Source organism: Nelusetta ayraudi, unplaced genomic scaffold, assembly GCF_046127955.1.
Source record: "Nelusetta ayraudi isolate G7.1 ecotype Tasmania unplaced genomic scaffold, CSIRO-AGI_Nayr_v1 ptg000060l, whole genome shotgun sequence".
Classification (NCBI taxonomy): Eukaryota; Metazoa; Chordata; class Actinopteri; order Tetraodontiformes; family Monacanthidae; genus Nelusetta; species Nelusetta ayraudi.
In genome coordinates this window covers 685,195-704,137 of record NW_027466110.1, presented here as the reverse complement: position 1 = coordinate 704,137, position 18,943 = coordinate 685,195, and the positions used below count along the sequence as shown (strand labels likewise).

Genomic DNA, 18,943 nt, shown 5'->3' with positions numbered 1-18,943 from the left:
GAAGCTTTTTACCTCTAATACAAGCGGAACACAGATACAAATTGCAATTGTTCCGCATGTTCCATTCCTATTTACAATGTAAACACATGACATGACATTGATATTGTCTGTCAATCATTAGGGTAAGTGAATATGAGACACGCGGTCTGATTAAATTGTTGTTTTCCTGCTGGAGCTTCTCTCAAGATGGCCCAACCAGCTTTCCGGTCCCAGGTCTTCCCTCCTTCCCTTTGCAGTAGCATAGCCACGCCCCACCGCCTACTCTGTGCTTCGGATGGAGGCCTCCAACTCAGCTGCTGGGGGGATAAAGATGCAGCTGTCTGGATACTGCAAGGCTATCACGATAATAAAGCCCGGCACTTACTTATGCTGCAAATTAGGCAATTTGGGAAGGTCAAGCTCTGCGCACCCCACAGACACAAGTGGATTGTTAATCATTAAGGCCACGGCAACCGGCAACCAAGTCTTCCAAGATTCAATATGATCTCCTGGAAGATCATAGTCGGGAGTCAAACTGTGGAGAAGCGTGAAAAGAATCTGAGAATATACGGCGTTATTATGAAGACCTCCAAGAGAAACCATAACTGGCCTGAATGATTTTGGCCTCCTACTGCTGCGACAGGTCTTGAAGCTCAGCAGTTGCTTAACTGTGTTTATAGGAGTTCATGTTGGAGTTCATGTTGTTAAAGTGAGGCATTGACTATGTGAGAATTCTTCTTTACTTTAAAGCTGGAAAAAGTCAAATGAATTGCTTAACCGTGGGGAGATATGAATAAATTCAATGTAAGGCATCAGCTAGGAACCAGTTAGCTTATTAGCATAGATTTGTCTCCGTTAACTTGAAGAAATTCCTTGAATCTTTTTACAGACAATTGGAAAGCTGATTCGTGTCTGAAGTGTTTTTAATCTTCAATGGTAGGCATTGCTCAAAGTCATAACGGTCAATCGCCAAAGCAGATAAGTAGCTGTATACAGATTCCTCTTTCTTTTTTTAATTAAAGTAATTGCTTGTGTGCCTCTATGAATCAAACAGATAGCTAAGTCCAGCTAAGCCCCGACTCCATAAATTAAAGGTGTATCTTTACACTGTCAATGACAAAGAGCTATTTATACATTTGTTCCAGAGATGAGGCGTATGCCCTGTATAAATAAGCACCATTATTCATTGTAAGGCCAGACAGAGATGAGTGGGAACGCTCTCCCTTGGATTTTTAAAGCTCTATGTGCAATAGGGTTTTTTTTAAAACTCTCAGCTGTTCATTTTGAGGACTTTTGTAAGGAAGGGATTTCAAATAAAAAATGTACAGTATGCATGTATGTATATATGTACAGTTTCAGGAAGTGAGAACGAAAGCTGTGGTCAAGTGGAGAACTTTGTGGTTGGATGTGAGCTTGGTTGTCGACTCTGACCAACAACAGGAGGCAAGAGGTTAAAAAAAGACTTGAAGAATCGTCCAAGAGTCCAAGAGTCCAAGTCGATACCGAGCCGCCCAGAGACAGATGAACTCCAAACAGGCAGAACATATTCTGGCAGTGGCTGAAAGAAGAGCCAGGTTCTTCGTGACAACTGTGGAGATCAGTCTGGTACTGCTAGAGTTTGCCCCAACCATGCTAAGATTGAAACTAAACTAGATTATACTTTGCCGCTGCGTCTCGGATTTCCCCTTACTGTCTAGATAAGAATAATGAGAAGCTTGCTGTGCTAATTATGACTCTCACCTCTCTGTCTGGGAAATAAACGTACTGAGGGAGGGGGTGGGGGCTTTAAAAGATTAAACCCACCCTGAAAGAGTTTAGTCAATCAGTCCTGACTAATATTCCTGTCACTACTAAGTCCATGTAAATTAGATGATGTAACGTCCCCTGGACTCTGCAGATACTACTGCTGAAGTCTGTCTTTTCATCTTAGAATGTCTTTATCCACCTGCAGTTTGCCTCACCTTAACACATGCAAAGCCAGTATTCATAAAGTTCTGCATAACATGGAGAACCCATCCATCCATTTTCCATACCCGCTTAGTCCCGAGGTCAGGGTCACGGGGGTCTGCTGGAGCCTATCCCAGCTGTCTTAGGGCGAAGGCAGGGGACACCCTGGACAAGTCGCCAGTTCATCGCAGAACATGGAGAACCATAACACGTAAAACAAAATGTACATCATTATCTGTCAGAGATCCTTTCACAACTTGAATCTTTTTCCAGTGGTTTTGGAAACAAGATTTTCTTTTCACCTCTGCTGAAACTTCTTTAGAAGACCAGATTCAGTTTAACAAGTTGATACCCTCTATTCTGCTTCCATTCTCTAACAGGCTAATGCAGTCTCATCTGACCCGATTTATCCGGACAACAACTGGCCCTCTCTGACCATGGCTCTGTTTATCTCCCTAATTCTGTCAAAGAAACAGCAGCTGTCATGCGGCACTGGCAGCCAGCACTGAGCGCCATGTCCCAGAATACAGATCCAGGGGATCTAGGGGACTGGTGGGAGCTCGGGGACTCATGGTGACAAGGTGGCAGCTGGGGGTCAACAGCACTCATTTAGTAGTACTGTCAGAATTTCAGTGATGTGGCCTTTTTTTGACAGCAACATCGTTTTGATTGTCGCTTGATGAGGTTTGGAATTTGAAGACTGCTCACCGGATGGGAAAAGTAGTCAATGCATTTTTCTTTTTGACAGTGATCTAATTGAATTATCAGCAATGCTGTGTAAAATGATGTGCTGTGTATCCATTGTGAAGTGCCTCGTCCTAATGCAGATCTACATTTTAAGGCACTGTGGCAAAATTTGCGAGTTGCATCCACGTGTGTGGATGAAAAATCCATCTCTTCTGGTAGGACTGTTTCTCTAATGTGTCAGCGCTCATTTGTGCTGTAGGCTGCCTGTGTCATTAGTGCAGCATTGCTGTGAGGGTGTGTGCTTGAACTACAAGTGTTTTTGAGCAGATGATTTTGGCCAGTTGCATCACAAGAAATGCCAATATCAACGGTCTCCAAGGATTATACTGTATTACACTGCGTCAACTGTCAGTGGTTTTAAAGTTGTGGTCAATTGATCTATCTCAGCAGAGACACTTAACACAATTTCTGTTTTTCATGACATGGAAGCCAGTGAGTAGCAAACATAGTGCCGGACACATGGCTCCTCGCACACATCATCACTTCCTGTCAGGTGCACTTGAAGACGCGGCCCTTCCTGCCAAAATAAAGGCTGTCAGCACTGTAACCGTAGCTCCGCTCATCTCCAGGCCTCTCTGCAGTCACTCAGTGGGATGATTATGCTCGGCTACTGATGTTATGAGGGGCGTGGGTCTCAAATGGAAGATGTCCTCATTATAGCACCGGCAGATAAACTGTTGACATGTCTAAATTAATAAGCCAAGCCAAGCCAGTGTATGTAAATACTGACCATTCCATTAACTTTTCACTTTAACGGCAGACTGAAAATGCTCATATAATGTTACGTCTTACTCACGGGGCCATAAAATGTCAAATGGGTTTGTGTTAAATGGCATTGAGGTGTAAAATGTAACTATTCGAACACTCAGGCTGAAACGCAGATCTTAACTGCTTTGTTCTAATCTACCGTTTACTCTTCCTAATGTGATCTCTCACAGCTTCCAGTACAGTACATTCAACAAAAAAGGGTTTGTATCAGGTTTATCACAAAATCGCTGTGTAATTTCAACATTCTGACCTCACTGTAATAACCTTGAACATAACGTAACTGTGTTTAACTCACAATGATTTGTTTAGCTTCTATCAGGAAAAGGTTACAGAGAATCCTGTATGATCTGTTTACAAGTGTAGGTGCACAGGTTGTACACATGGGGGCAGTGTAAAACAAAAAATTAGAACGCCACCTTCGGTCAATTATACTTATTTTATAGACAAATCATTGAGAGTTTGAAAGCGCTAGCTAGTATTGTTGATAGTGTCCTAGTTAAGAATGGTAATTTGCAGTGAAGTAAATTCCCGACTTGAATGAATCATGGCTAAAACATTCATATCTCTTAGAGATATTGCACGTTTAAACATTTTTTTTTTGTCATAAACAAACTGATAATAATCAGAGCACTGGGTTCCTGACTCAAGTATCAGTCCTGACAAGGCATTTTTACGAACAGAGAACTTGGTTACAATAAAGCATAAAAATGAATGAGGAAACAGTCACTCGTTGTTACTTGCTTTAGGGTTTACACATTTTTTCAGGATACATAAAAATGTCAGTCCACCAGTTCTGGTGTAAAGAACCCCCTGTAAGGTGCAGATGTGCTGCTAATGTAACCAGAATAAACATGCGCCCAATTAAACAATCGCTCCATTTATCATCTGGGAGCGACATCGTACCCACAGTTTGCCTTTTTCCTCTCCGATGTCCTGTACCAGTCCCGGTTTTAGTGATGTCACCAACGGAACCGGCAAACAAGTTACAAGAAAACAGAAGTGTCTCCCCGGAAATGGAGGGATATGTCTCCAAAAGAAAAGTATCTTGTTTCTTTAATAATGACAGTATGAACATCAAGATATACTTTTATTTGTTGGTGATTTATATTTTTCATACATAAAGAAACTTACTAGATAAAATTACGAAGTAACACGCGGATCTCACGCTGTTGTTACTTTTTATGCGTGTGTATTACCAAATGTACAAAATTATTATTATTATTATTATTATTATTATTATTATTATTATTATTATTATTATTATTGTTATAAGTAGTAGCAGTTGTGATAGTAACATTGGTAGTAGTAGTAGTAGTAGTAGTAGTAGTAGTAGTAGAAGTATGTCACTTTGATGATAACGTATAATGACGGGTAGCGTGCTCCTTCACAATTTTGTAACCTGTGGCAAAACTTTGTTTGTTTCAATTTACACTATTGCCAAAGCAATACGCCTAAAGCCTCCGATTGTGCCAAATGTCGCTTTATTTTTGAAACACCACCGGAAGTAGAGTATCCATCCGGACCAGCCAGCCGGAGTGATCGATGTGGAGGCAGTCAGCCTGCGACAGAAAAACAAGCAAGAATAGGCAAGGGTACTTCGTGCTTCGCCCACGTCTGAAACCAAGGGGGAAAGCAGCCAAAACCGAGGAAATGTGGATTTAAGCGCCTTTCCCCGTCTCTTCTCCTCCGCCTTAGTTACTTCTTGTTCGGGCCACGGAGCTCCCCGTTTTTTCCGGCGTGTTGAGCGTGTCGCTGTTGGCCCCCTTTTCTCACTGGAGTGAACACTAAGGTAAGCCACATGAACTGTGGAACTTGGTGCTGCCGCGTCCGGCTCTATCTCGCTTTTAAACCGCATTTTTTGGTGTGTTTTCGTAACGTCTCACTCACGCGCTGCCGTCAAAGTTGACCGGAACAAAAAAAAAAGGCTCCCTGTCGCTTCACTTTGTTGGGTTTGACGCTGGGCTTCTTTGTCCACTCGCTGGGTGCTTTTACTACTCATTGTGTTGATTGGAGCTCGGCGTGCCTTGCGCCTCTCCCCCCACTCCACAGCCTTTAACAGCACAGATATGTACAAACGGTCATTTTTTGGTAACATACATAAAACATAGTGAATTAATTCTATCCTCTCTACTATTAATCCTCAACTTACACTCGACCAGCTAATGGCATTTATAAGCACGTCTTTATTCCTTCATCCAGATATCGCGTTTATTTACTCAGTGTACATATCTCTATCTTACATTTTTATTTTGGATTTTAGTCCCTGCCTGATGATTTTTTTTTTCTTTCTCCCCACAAATATTTTTTATAATCTTGTATCACAGACGCGGTCGCTTACACAATGAATTTTCCCCCAACAGCACAGACTGGTGACTGGTGCCACATGCTGAGCTTGTCAATGTGTCTAGTGGCTTTTCGTGGTAACTACAGCACACATCTATCCCATCAGTCCCTGCGAACCAGTGGAAGGAACCGTTGTCCCCTTTTTCCCCCTGGCCTATCCGGAGGATTTTGCGCCTCTTCGAATGTAAATTTTGTGGCCCTTTTGAGGAACTGGGACTTAGTTTTTTTTTTTTTTTTTTTATCGGCTCTCTGGTTACTTGAGGGTGCTGCTCCTGACAGGTACGCTCTTCTTGGCACACCTATTTTTGCTAGACACACCCTCTCCTCAGGGCACAGCGTGAGCTGCGAGACAAAGTCCGTTCAGCAATGACAAGTATGTGGAAGTCAAGTGCGATTGCAGATCACAGTCAGGGCGCTTGTCATACAAATCATTTCCAAGCTCAGAGGACTCCAAAGGAAACCGAGTGAGCTTTGCAGATGACAACACTTTATGCTCTCTGGAAGGAAACTCAAGGCGAATATGGAAAGGTTTTTGCTCCGCAGCCCCTAAATAGTTACATTTAGTGCTGCTTTCGCTGCATTCTTCTTTTCTTCTGCAGTTTTTCCAATGCCAAAGAAGTTAATAATTGCTTGAGGTTAACCATGGAGCAGATATTCCGTGCCTGGTTGCTCCTTTCACTTACTTTCCCCATGCCTGGTGGATCTGATGCTGGGCTTCACTTTTGTGAGCCTTATTAGCAGAAAATTCAACTGCATAAGCAGCTTCCACGTGCCCAATATGTCCCTTTTTGAAAGGCAGGGGAGAGAAAAATGCATTTTCCCATTTCCCCATATAGAATGTATGAGCTGTTGGCTGTTGCTCTGACAAATTGAAATGTGTGGTGCTGTTTTATTTTATAGGGAATGTGAAGGCTGCACTTTTTCATGAATTAAGCAAACAACCGTCACAAAGGTCTTCTGCTGGTAGATACGATGCATCCCCAGTAATTTGCATATCCCATTCTGCACGGCCTTTGCGTCGGAATATGTTTTTGCGTTATATAAGGTGTTTGTCAATGGGCCAAGAGTGAGCAGATGGTTCTTCGAGCCTTGTGTAAGTTGAGCTGTCCTCCATTAGATAGCCACTGCCTGCAAGGCGTCTGGACATTAAATACGGATAAAAGCTTTTTATCATTTGCTTGAGTTTTTTTTTTTTTTTTTAAACGGTGAATGAGCCAGAAATGAATACACATTTATTGTATCCTTGTTTTAGAAAGACTGTTTAATCGCTGTGAGAATGGATCCATAGTCTCTAAACACAGCATCTAGCATCAGTCCGTAGAAAGGTCGCTTAAGAGCTACTTCTTACAGTACAGTTAAGCTCCAGTCAATCAATAATTTAATTTTTAAAAAGCAACATAACTTTGTCCTTGAGAACTTTCAAAACTTTTTCTGAACTTTTAGAGCTCACACCACTTCCTGTTGAAGGATTAAATGTTTAGTCTAGCGTGACCTTTCATTAACATGTTAGTTAACATGGTCCGTAAACACACACATTGACGAAGAAGGTCAAAGTAATGTCCCCGGCCAGCAATCCAAGTTCATAATTGTTAAACATCCGTCACTGGTGTTAACTTTGAGGAATATGACTGCGCCTGCAACGTTCTCCAAATCAGATGTAGATTTCATACAAAGACTGGCAGCTTCGACAAAAAAAAAAGAAAAAAAAAGTTGATGCCGAAGGTTAAAGCCGAAAATGTCCAAGCCTTTCCTGCACTGATTGGATAACAGGCTCATTCCTCTCTTCACTATATTTGATTGCACACTCATGAGCTGTGAATACTTGCAGTCTTCACACGCCACAAGTGATTAAAATCATACAGCGCTTGCACAATGTTTTGTTCATCTGTTGTGTTGAGTAGGCGCTCGTGCAGCTAGAATATGCATGAAGCACTTTTCTTTTCTTTTTTTACTTTGCGATCATCCTAAATGATCTGATCCAAAGTGTGTCATGTTGTCTATAGACTTTACTTTGGGGCTGGGTAACAAATCACGGCTTTTACTTAATGACTTAACTTGATAGTGAAAGTTTATTTTATTGGATGGCTGCACAGTATTTTGCCTATTTTAAAATGGTTTGCAGTTTGCATTAGACTCTTGAATGACAGAAACTAGATCTAATTTGTTCTGAAATCATAACTGATTCACTCACTAGAGAGTCTTTAAAAATAAAAATTTGGACACATTTTTGATGTCTTTATGTGGCGAATCTGTGTTCCTGCGCTGCCGGACATCATAGCTCATCCCTTCTATTGAGAGAACAGCTATGCTACTGTTATGGGGAAGTGTAATTCTTGCGTTGCTCCTGAAATCCTAATCGCTTCAGGAGAGAAGCAATTAAAGACGTAATTAAAAGGTGCAGACGCAAAATGGACTTTTGTCGAGATATAGAGCCAGACTTCTAAAAATAATTGTTGGTGAGGAGATAAAGGTAATTGTTGGAAAACTCGTTAACAGTCGGATGCAAAGTCTTTGAACTGACGTACTTGTATACACCGCTATTCACTACTGGGTCTATGGCCACTTAATTGGGGATGTTCTAAATGCGAAAGTTTTAAAGCACTGAATTGACTTTGAAGTTTACGTTGCATTTGCCCGCAATCTATGGGTGAGGATGAGCAGTAATGAGACAAAGAATAAATTGTGAGGAACCCTGAAAAGCAACCTGGAGAAGACATGCCTCTGGGACACCAGCAGAACACCAGCAGAACCGCTGATGCTGAACTTGATTGATTTATTAATTCCTTTTTAATCTGCCCTTTCCCTCCTACGGCCCCTTTAATAACACTCTCCAGTTCCATGTTTTTGAATCTGCAGTTTAGGAATTCAATCCTCTCTCACTTTGTCTGCTTTCTCCTCCTCATCCTCTCTACCCATCTGGAATCTTCTTCACCAACACCAAACGCAAGGTCCTAATTGATGTCCGACGGCTAAACTATCAGCCTGTTGGCTCCACTGTCTCTGTGTTACCACTGGGCAGCGGGCCTAATCTTGTATAGCGACGCAGAGGGAGAGCATGAATGGAAGGGAAGGAGCTGGAGTCAGGAAGAGAGCTGGGAGAGGCTAAAGCTGATTATACTTTTGGTGGTACAGCGTCTCATCATTATATCCACAAAGGCACGCCCGTGGACTTCGGAGTCTGCCGAGGTTACCTAATGTTGCTGAGGACTTCAAACTTCAGAAGAAATATGTCGGAGTAGTCGCAATGATATAATTAAGACTAACAGATTCCTACCAAAGTCTGGTACGCTTGCTGCGAGATATCCAAGAAATGTGCAAATCAAACTTGTTAGCGCTCTCAATAAAGAAATTGCAACCTAAATTCATTACCAGGGCAAGAAATCAGGGCGTCAGCGGCTTCGGACTCCTGTCAGTGTTTGCTGCTTACTTGGCAGAAAGCCAGTACATTAGGAGAGACACTGATAAGTGAAATCCCACTCTGCCTGGCAGGAGAGTGTAAACGATGTGGGGAGAGTGTAGAGTTCAGGCCCTCGAGTGTCTTTGCACTACGAGAAGCATTAGGACATTGCGTCGACTTCCACTTAGCGTAGGCGGGTGCAAAATCTCAGAGCAGTCGCTTTGCCGTGTTTGAAAAAAAAACAAAAACGGGAGGGTGGCTGAGGTTGTCTATTGTTTGAAATGACTTATTCATATAATATTTGGGACAAGCTTTAATTGATTTTAATAATGAAATCGATGTTTTCTTCTCTAGCTGTGCTCATCATAACACAAAAGCGTCTCTCTGGGCAAGTGTTGAGTTCTCTCACCCAGGGCGCAAGTTGCTCCGCTTATCTGGACTCCACAGAATGATCCGAGTTCCCCTCAGAGCGACGTCACACCTCGCCGTGATTCAGCCTCATAAATAATCTCGCGCCATTCCCGCAACCATCACGCGTCAAACACGGTGACTCATGTTTGTTTGGGGTCTCCCCACAGAGGGGACGGAGGATCTTGAGCGGCATCGTGTGTATTTTGTCTTAGGCAGACATATGATTTTTGTTCCTGCGACACCCTTGTTGATTATGGTGTAATCATCATAGTTTCCGTGTTATAAATTATACCTTCAAAACTCCCAGTTCCACAAAAAAATACACAATCTAATATCGTAATTAAAATAGGGTTGTAAAATAACACCATGTCTATGAAATGAAATATACGACCGGGACTGGGCAGCTCCAATTTAATTTATACCGATGTTTTTGTTTCCAGGAAATGGAAAGCAGATTGCAGTGTGCCGTACATTCTACTTTTTGCTTCATCACGCGTTGCCTTGGCAATTTTACAAGGGTTTCAGTGGAAACCGGCCTCCGATATTATTACCAAATGCCATGCAGCTGCTTCTCCAAATTAAAATCGTTTTGTGAGAAAATTTACAACAGACTGCCGGCTCATTTTGTATCTTAACGTGACAAAAACTCGCCCGCCTCGAAAGCTTTCGCTGCGAGTGCCACTGCTCGACAGCTCCGCTATGACCAGCCACTACGATTCACTGTAACTGCTTATCGTGATAACCTATAATTGACCTTGTGTCGGCACCGTGTGTTTAATTTGGCCTTAGTTCCACTTCAGTCTCCATCTCCGGTGTTTGCCGGGCCCGACGCAGTCAGCGATTGTAGGCGCCTGCCTCTGCAACATGGAACAGCATCTGCTGCCCCAGAGAGTCACTAATCAGTGAATATTTATGCAGAGCAGCTGGAGGAAATCAGGGGGAAAACCAAAATATCGTTTCCACTAAAATATGATGCCGTTTCAAGCCGATAATGAGCGTCAGACAGCGGAAATATTGGGATGAGTTTGGTGGCTGGTTATTCCTCCCGCTAGGACACACGGGTGAGCCGGCATCAATGAGATTTGCTGTTTTCTGCACTCTAAGTCGTCCATGTGCAAGCGAATCTCAGTCGGCCGGATGAGTTTCTAATAAATAAACCACAGATTGCTCGGCTCTGGCTTAATAAGGAAATGTGGTCGCGTCGCTGTCGGAGGAAATGGCCAAGAGTGCTTCAGGAAGGGGCATCAGAAGTGTTTGCCGGGACTTGCACTGTGGGAGGGACCACGTGGATGGAATTCAGGTCTAGCGAAAACTTGCTGCCAGGTTCGCTGCTTTGACAGCGCAACAGATAAACTATGTCGGAATCGCACAAAGGAGGAGGCAAGTCGAGACACAGAACGCTGGTGTGCTCCCAGCAAGGCTGGATGTGACGGCCCGGCAGCATGCAGAGATTTGCAGTTTGGGGCGGGACTCCAGTGGGATGAGCAGGTGAGCAGAGGTTTTTCAAAATGTAGGCGTTTTCACGACCAGTTTTTTTTGTATTGCGATATTTAGGTTTTTGCTCAATTCTAGGGTAAATGGAAACGCAGCTGCTTTCTCGATATAGATCTTTTAAAATCCATTTAAGAAAGAAAGAAAGAAAGAGAGAAAGAAATCTGCCCACAAAGCCTAATTAAACCTAATTAAAACAGCTCTGCCGCCCACTTTTGGGTCATGAACCACCAGTTGAGAAATGCTGACTTAGAACCCATTTCCCTTTCACCCTGAGGTCTCGAGCATCAGGTGTTGGTCCAGATGGCTCTGTTATTACCTTGCCAATTACCTTACAGGCCATATTTACCGAATAAACTTGAACGCCGACGGTAAGAAGAGGCTTTGTCCATTTTAAATAATTTTAAGTGGTATTGTGGTAATGATGTAGACTACGCCTGAGTGGATAGGTGTACAATTATTGTCATTTCCAGTGGCATCCAAGTCATGCAAAGCATCACAGCTACCGTCCTGCTGACCGTTGCTAATAGTGGCTCTCAATAAATGGATTAATGTTTTTTGGAAAAAGCTGTTGTTTTTTTTTATTGTGTTTGTAATCAGGTGGAACAACAAATCACATGTTTTGAGGATATGAGTTTTATTGGTGGTGGTGCTGCTGCTGCTGCTGCGTGCTTGGAGGTTCGTTTGGCTGCTGAATGGAGCAACATGATAGGCCTCCGCTAATCCATTTGTGCCTCTCTCTGTCTCATATTCTCCGGTGCACACCCACACACACTCACGCAAACGCTCCGAGTAACACACACACACACGCGCGCCCACACAGCTTAAGGAAATCCTGCTTTATTTATGAGACGTATAGCTCCGAGAGCCACAAGGTTCTCCTGAGATTTCCAGACTGCTCCAGCATTCATTCGCAGGCATTTTTGCCCTATCTTCTGTTTTTCCGGCTTGGGCAGAAAACGCGGTCGTTTTCGGCGAGACCTCGGCATCGCCTCTCCACCCTCACGCTCGGATGGCCGGCAGCTGAGGCTCGTCGAACGCATACGCTTTGGTTTGTAATGCGGCGGGGAGTTCAGCGGAAGTCGTGCCATCGTTTGAATGTCAGGGAAGCAGAAATTCCGTCCCGCTGCTCAAGCTCAGGCTCAGGCTCAGGCCTCCCTGCCTCCCTTTCTCCCTCTCGCTCTAAATCAGCGCGGTCGCATTGACGAAATGTCAAGCGAGGAAATCCCACGGCGAAGCGAGCAGCAGCCGAGCTCGGCGGGCTGTGACTGATCAAACAATGCGCTGGGCTGAGATTAACATGATGGCCTCCAGATAGGAGGCAGGTGTCGTCGCTTTTGGCAACGTGTGGTAAGGTCAGAGAGAGAGGAACCTCGGGTGTTTCTGGAAAAGAAAAATAATGGTGTCCATGCATTGGTGCCTAATGCAAGATTTCACCCAGTGTGTTTCTAAAGGCCTCATGGAATCTCATGTTTTGCCTGACCCTGTATTGATGTCTCTTTTGGGGCTTTTGTTCAACAAATGCCACGTTTGATGATTCTCATCTTTAACATTCTGATATCTTGTAATTGAGTCCCCATGCATGAAATCTCACCAACCGCTGATTGGTTGCAGAAAAACCATGTGCATGTCGTCTCAAAAACCATTTTACACTTAAGATCGGAGTGAAATCCTCCCCTCATTTGTTCCCATTAAATCCTGATTCTTAGAACTATCGGATGTCTTCATAGAACCATTTTTTTTTCACTCTATGACAGCGAAGGCGTTGAACCATCGCACGTATCATCCTTTCTGGCTGACTTTTCGACGAGCCTTCGCTTTACCGACATGCACGCTGTTTGGCCGGACACAACGGATGCAGCAGCGTTCAACCGTCCATATATGATCTCAACAACTGCTCCGCTGGTCCCGGCACTTGGAGTTATGTGACAGGAAGTGGATAAACAAACAGAGAAAGATGAGCAGGATGTGACCGGCGACTCCCCGCTTGGTGCTCCTGAGGAAAGTTTTTCCCACGTGTTGTGGAAAAAGTGGATAAATTTAGAGCTTGTTTTCAGCCGGCCGTGGAAAATAAGGGTCACTTGCGGAGAATCGGCAGCGACGCTAACGTGTCCCAGAAACATGTTTTTCCTGTTGGAAAGTATTTGGCCAACATCACATCACATCACATCACATCTGCATTTTCCTCAGTTTACGGATGGTCCTCCAAATCGACTTATCCAGTTGGTAAAACGATCCGTTCAGTCTCACGTGACAGTGTTTTTTTGTGTTCTTTTCATCATGAACTGAGACCTTTAGAACTTGGGAATGCCCAGTGAGAAGTGTAAGCTGTGCACTTTGATTGCTGCTTTTTGTTCTGCAATTCTTAATTTTGTTTAAATTGTTTTTAAAAATACGGACGGTTTCCATGGCGACAGTCAACAGTTAAGCCCTCCGGGCGCGGAGGCTTTGAGCAAACAGCTCCCACATACAGTACGTGCACTCAGGTGATGCCGACCCAAGTTGCTCAACAGGTCGGCGCGTTGCACCAGTCTTTCCGCATTGCTCCTTACTACATCGCATCGGTGCTCTCTCGCTCTCGCTCTCTCTCTGGGGAGCCTTGAAGGTAGCAGCTCATCAAAGAGAATAATTCAGGTCCACAGCCAGGAGGGGGGCGGGCGGGTTGGCGGGAGAACGACTGTAGCACGGAAGGTACAAAGAGAAGGAGAAAGCTCCAGCCGGGACCAAGTGAAGAGCAGGCGGCATGTACGAGGACCTCCGACGACTAATTCCTAATTTCCTCTTGCGTTGACCTCCCCGGGTCCCCTTCACTCCCGGAGATAAACCGTATTTTTAAACGTAGGTGGCAGGTTTGTGTTTTTTTTTACCCGCGGCGACGGCAGCAGATTAATTCCGCACTCGGCGCCGGGTCATCGGTGGCACTGTAGGCCGAACGCGCGGTGCATTAACTCCCGACATGCAATTACACGCGCAACACAGTTGCACACCAGTTGACAGCGCGGTTCATCTTCCTCCCATGTCGCCTCATTAAGAGAAACTCTCCGCCTCCCTGCCATTTGTTGCTCGCAGCGATCCTGGCAGATGCATGCGGATGTTGCGGGACGACCTGCAGGGGCGCAGACGGAAAGTAAGAAGAAACAGAAAAGCAAAACAAAAAACCCTGGAACCCTTTTCCCCTCCAGGATTCCCTTATTTATGTCTGTGCGTGGTTTTGTTTTTTTCTCCTCCGTTGTCTGCCTTGCTTTTTTTTCTTTTTTTTTTTCTTTAATTCCATGCATGCACTTGTTTCCAGGGAAAGGTCCCACTGAGGTTGGATTATGCCAAGTATCTGGGCCACTGTTTCTGGAGGCCCGTGCTGCCTCGGAGTCTTTTGAATTTTCTTTTCTTTCTGTTTGCCACCGCACAGAAAACATGTAATCTGCTCTCCTATTATGTTATGTTACGAGAACTACGGTTTATGGTTTCATACCGTTCAAAACAACAAAACCGGTTGGAAACCCCTGCAAATCACAATTGCACTTTGTCGGAATGTTAGAAATATCGCTTTTATTTTGCGAAAAAGTGCAACGTAAACGCAGCTATTGGCACATATTGTGAAAAATAAAACCCGCACTACATATTTGCACGGCAAACACTGTCTTGTAACCTACTACACATGATGTACTGTAGTGTAGTGCTAAACCGTGTATATATGTTTTTTTTGTTGTTCTCGCAGACATTCATTGTCTGAACCAAATCGTTCCTCCAGCTCTGTTGTGTCTGTGCAGTCCGACTGTATTGAGGCTAAACAAGCCCCCCGGGGACAGAGTTTATCTCGGGCGTTAGAAAAATAAATAATGTGCACCGCACATGAAAGCAATACCTCATAGCCACATTCTTGTTGTTTGACCTGGAAGTGACCCGTTTCCCTCTGATACCAAATCTCCCCCCCTACTCTTCCCTCTCGGTCCCTCAGACACAAACACAGCATCACCTCAGGTGTTTTCCTCTCAAACAAGCATTGTTGCTCATCAAAGCGCTGTTTGCTACACTCGCCCGTCTGTTGCCGCGCCAGGGGGACCGCGGTTACCCTTTGTGTCACTCGGTTGAAAAAAAGGGGGCGGCCCGCTTTGCTCTTAGAAGCCGAAGCTTCAACCCAAAGAGAGCAGCGGCAGGAGCCGAGGATGTCCCGGGTTTAATAAGGAAGGCGGTGGCTTCAGGGCCGGCAGAGCGCCTGGTGCTCAGATGTGCTTGCCTTCACAAGCTGAAAACAGAAGGAACACGTTGCCCCGAGGAGGCCGACGCATTGTTTGGTTGGAGGGCGCGGAGCTGCGAACAAGCATCGCTGTGTTAGCAGGAGCAGGAGGCAAAGTGTGCATCAAGTGGAAGAGAAAACAACCCTGGTTTGAAGTCGGCTATTAATAGTTGAAGAGAAAATAGGTGCGCGGGGACGAGGAACCCCGTACAACAGGGACCTCTGAGTTGTTTATTAGCTCTCGGTGCAGTCATTATGAGGGAATAATATGAAATTCAAATCATGCCCTGCCTTGAGCCTCAAGTTAGAAGATGCTAATTAAAGTAGCGATCTCTGATGAATTAGAGGCTGAAGATTGATGCCTGGAAAAGAGAGAAAAAAAAACCCGAGCCCATCTGCCTACGCAGATGATGTGAGATGCAATAATTAAATAAATTACATTTCCACCTCACTGTCATCGCTCCGCTGTTTAACACACAGACACGCACGTAAAAAATATAGTATACATCTTTCCAGGAGTGCGATACCGATGGATTTGTGTGACGCTTTTATTTTGGAGTGTGGAAACAAGTTCATTTTTTTGATAGTTGTTGAGTAAATGGCCAAAGTCCTACTTGAGGAATGGCCCTGTCACTTCAGAAATGAGACCACCCAGCCACCGTTGTCATGGAAACTGACACAATGATGAGAGATGATGGAGAGGGGAGTGATGTGAACCACTGAGGTTTGGGGGGAAGGACGAGAATCATTGATGTTTTTACTATTCTTCTCCCCGATGGGTGAAATTCAAGGAATGATTGTTTGTGTGTGTGTGTGTGTGTGTGTGTGTGTGTGTGTGTGTGTGTGTGTGTGTGTGTGTGTGTGTGTGTGTGTGTGTGTGTGTGTGTGTGTGTGTGTGTGTGTGTGTGTGTGTGTGTGAGAGACACAGGTCAAAGGTCATCAGGACTGAAGATTTATAGATTTATAACACAACCAGTCCATAGCGCGCATTAATATTTAATGATCAGTTTGGTCTGTAGATGATTCTCTTCTGAATTAACTATTAAATTGACAAACTGTTGGCATAAGTGAGCTGCTGCGTGTTAAGCGCTTGATTGGAATGTGCATTTGTACTAGGGAGAACATTAGCTCGCTAGCAGACGCTAATGTTTGCTAGCACACTGATGCCGGGCACTCTGGCATTTTGCTTAGGGTGTGAAAAGTCCGCTTCGTATTCCACCAGTGGTGCTCGGCCTTTTCGTACACTGATCAAAATGCAGTCTACCTCTTCTCAGTAGCTGCGTTTGCATCACCCCTAGAATTGCGCAAAACCTAAATATCTCAATAAAGTGGTAATGGAAACGGCTAAACTTTGAAAAAGCTCTCAGATATGGCTAAAAGGTTTTGACGCTCTCATGAGGTGGTTTTTCAGACGTATTAATGTAGAGGCATATCGAAAAAGTGTCATGAAAACACTTTTCCGCATTTACGCGTCGCCTGACGTGACGTACGGGGGTCATGTGACCAGTTCACTTCAAGTGGAAATGGCGCGTTATGTTTGGACGGAGGAGGAGACGGAATATTTTTTTTACACGTAATCAAAGAGAAAAATATAACAACCATTCTTGACCACAAAAACAAATGTAACAAATAAAAGCAAACAATTATTATTATTATTATTATTATTATTATTATTATTATTATTAATAATAAATAATAATAATAATAATAATAATAATAAACGAATTACGTTTTTTGTGCTTCACACCATTCAGAGGAAACACCTGCAAATCGCAACTGTAAAAAAATTTTTGAAACATGGCTTTCATTTTGAAATGAAAACGCAGCTAGCGTCATACTTTACTCACACTTGCGCACTCAGTTTTTTCCGACAAAGGTGTGTCCTTTTCCCGATAAAAGCCCTTTCACGCTCTTACTTTCTTGGCTCGCTTTGCTTCTCCTTCAGCCGTCAAATTAAGTTGACGTTAAACTTTTAACAGCACAGGAAGGAGTGGGAAAAAAAAAATCATAACGAGACTTTTTCCGATGGACCTGGCTGTAAAGTCAAGATCAGCCAAAGCCGGGTCAAAAAAACGCATTCAGTCGTCGAGGCGACGGATAAAAGAAGAACCTGGCAGATCGCCTCCTTCCATCAGCTAATCAGAGAAACGGCAGCGGCTCTGATTTTATTGCAACATTTGGCCCGTTGTCTTCGGCGTTAATCACGATACCTTGAAGGGGAAACAGCAATTCAAGGGTAGTCACATGGTTCCACCCATCTATCTGAAGCGCGTCTTCCTTCCTCCAGCTCCTATTTCCGGACGACCACGAGGAAACCGTCTCGGCCGCGGAAAAATGTACACCCATCAAGAAGAAACCGCATTCTGTTTCCCACGATGCAGCTGCCATTTATTTCTCTCCCTGTTACAAGCAGCAGCGGCATATTGGGGGGGGGGGGGGGGGGGGGGGGGGGCGTGCAGGGAGAAGAACATATGTCCGACATGCTTTTTTCTTACAAAGCTAATGGTTGGAGCAGTAAATTCATTAGGCCTGAGTCAGCCCGTGGTGTTCCACTCGCTTCACATCACTCCTAATGCTCCTGACACTGATTGCCGCTTGGGACTGAAGCGGCTCGTCCTTCCTGAGAGGTTGGCCGGTTGGGGGGGTGGGGGATGCGTGGAGACGGCTCCCATTGGTCCAACGCCGCCTCTCTGTGACCCGAATGCCAAACACGGCGAGCTCTGCCAGACGTTTTCTTTTTTCACCCCTCGCGCCCCCCCCCCCCCCCCCCTCTTTTAAACATCCCCTCTCCTTTATAATCCTCTTTTACTTTCCCTTTCTCTTTGTGCGCTGGTGAAAGAGCCTCACAGCGTCGGAGGAGCCCGGCTCAGCGCTCTGCCGCCCCCCCCTGACCCCTCTTCTTTAATTCTCCCACAGTGGAATGAGGGGTCATAAGGACCACGGGCTCTCAGGCTTTTCTCCTCCTTTCAATCCGGCCGCCTCTCCCCCAAATCTGTTTATTTTCCCTTCTGCGTATTTGTGTACTCTCTCACAGGGAAAGTGCTGCTTTTTTTTTTTTAATTGAACCATCTGCCTGTGAAGCTTATCAAGGAAACTGAGTTAGTGGCTGTGATTAAACCAAACGCTCTCTCATAATTTCTTTTCTTTTTTTCCCCGCCTATTTGATTCAGTTCCCAGACACGGTCGACTACAGCGCGGAAGCTTTTAAGCATTTTATTTATTTATTTATATATATTTATGTCAGCATGAGCTTCTCTGGTGGGTTTTTATTGATGCGTGACCCATCCGGGGCTTCGCTGGAGTGATGAAAGAGGTCGCCGCCACTTTGGTACATTTTCAGGAATTTAAAGGAGTCATCCAAAGGAGATCTAATCCAGAAACTCTACAGCCGCAAGGGCTCTCAGAAGAAGTGATGAATATTGGCTGAGGGTTTCGTGGGGTTGTCGTGTCTTTGTTGCATAGTTATTTTCTTACGACTTTGGGCTGCAGGTCTTCAGGTGTCTCACGATTCGGTTCCGATTCGTGAGGTGCGGATTCGACTGAAAATCGAGTTTTGATTCGAACGATTCTCAGTTCTAATGTCTCTCCGTTCGAATATTGAAACAGTGCGTCGCGTCTTCATATAT

The 18,943-nt window shown here is 44.5% G+C and overlaps 1 protein-coding gene across 1 annotated transcript in view; it reads left to right on the top strand.

Moving 5' to 3' along the window:
- Positions 1–4,949: 4,949 nt before the first annotated feature.
- Positions 4,950–18,943, top strand: part of nck2a (NCK adaptor protein 2a) — a 30,792-nt gene continuing 16,798 nt past the window's right edge. Inside the window, exon 1 of the mRNA XM_076039796.1 lies at positions 4,950–5,230. The gene's annotated coding sequence lies outside the window, so the exon portion shown is untranslated. The remainder of the gene's footprint in view (positions 5,231–18,943) is intronic.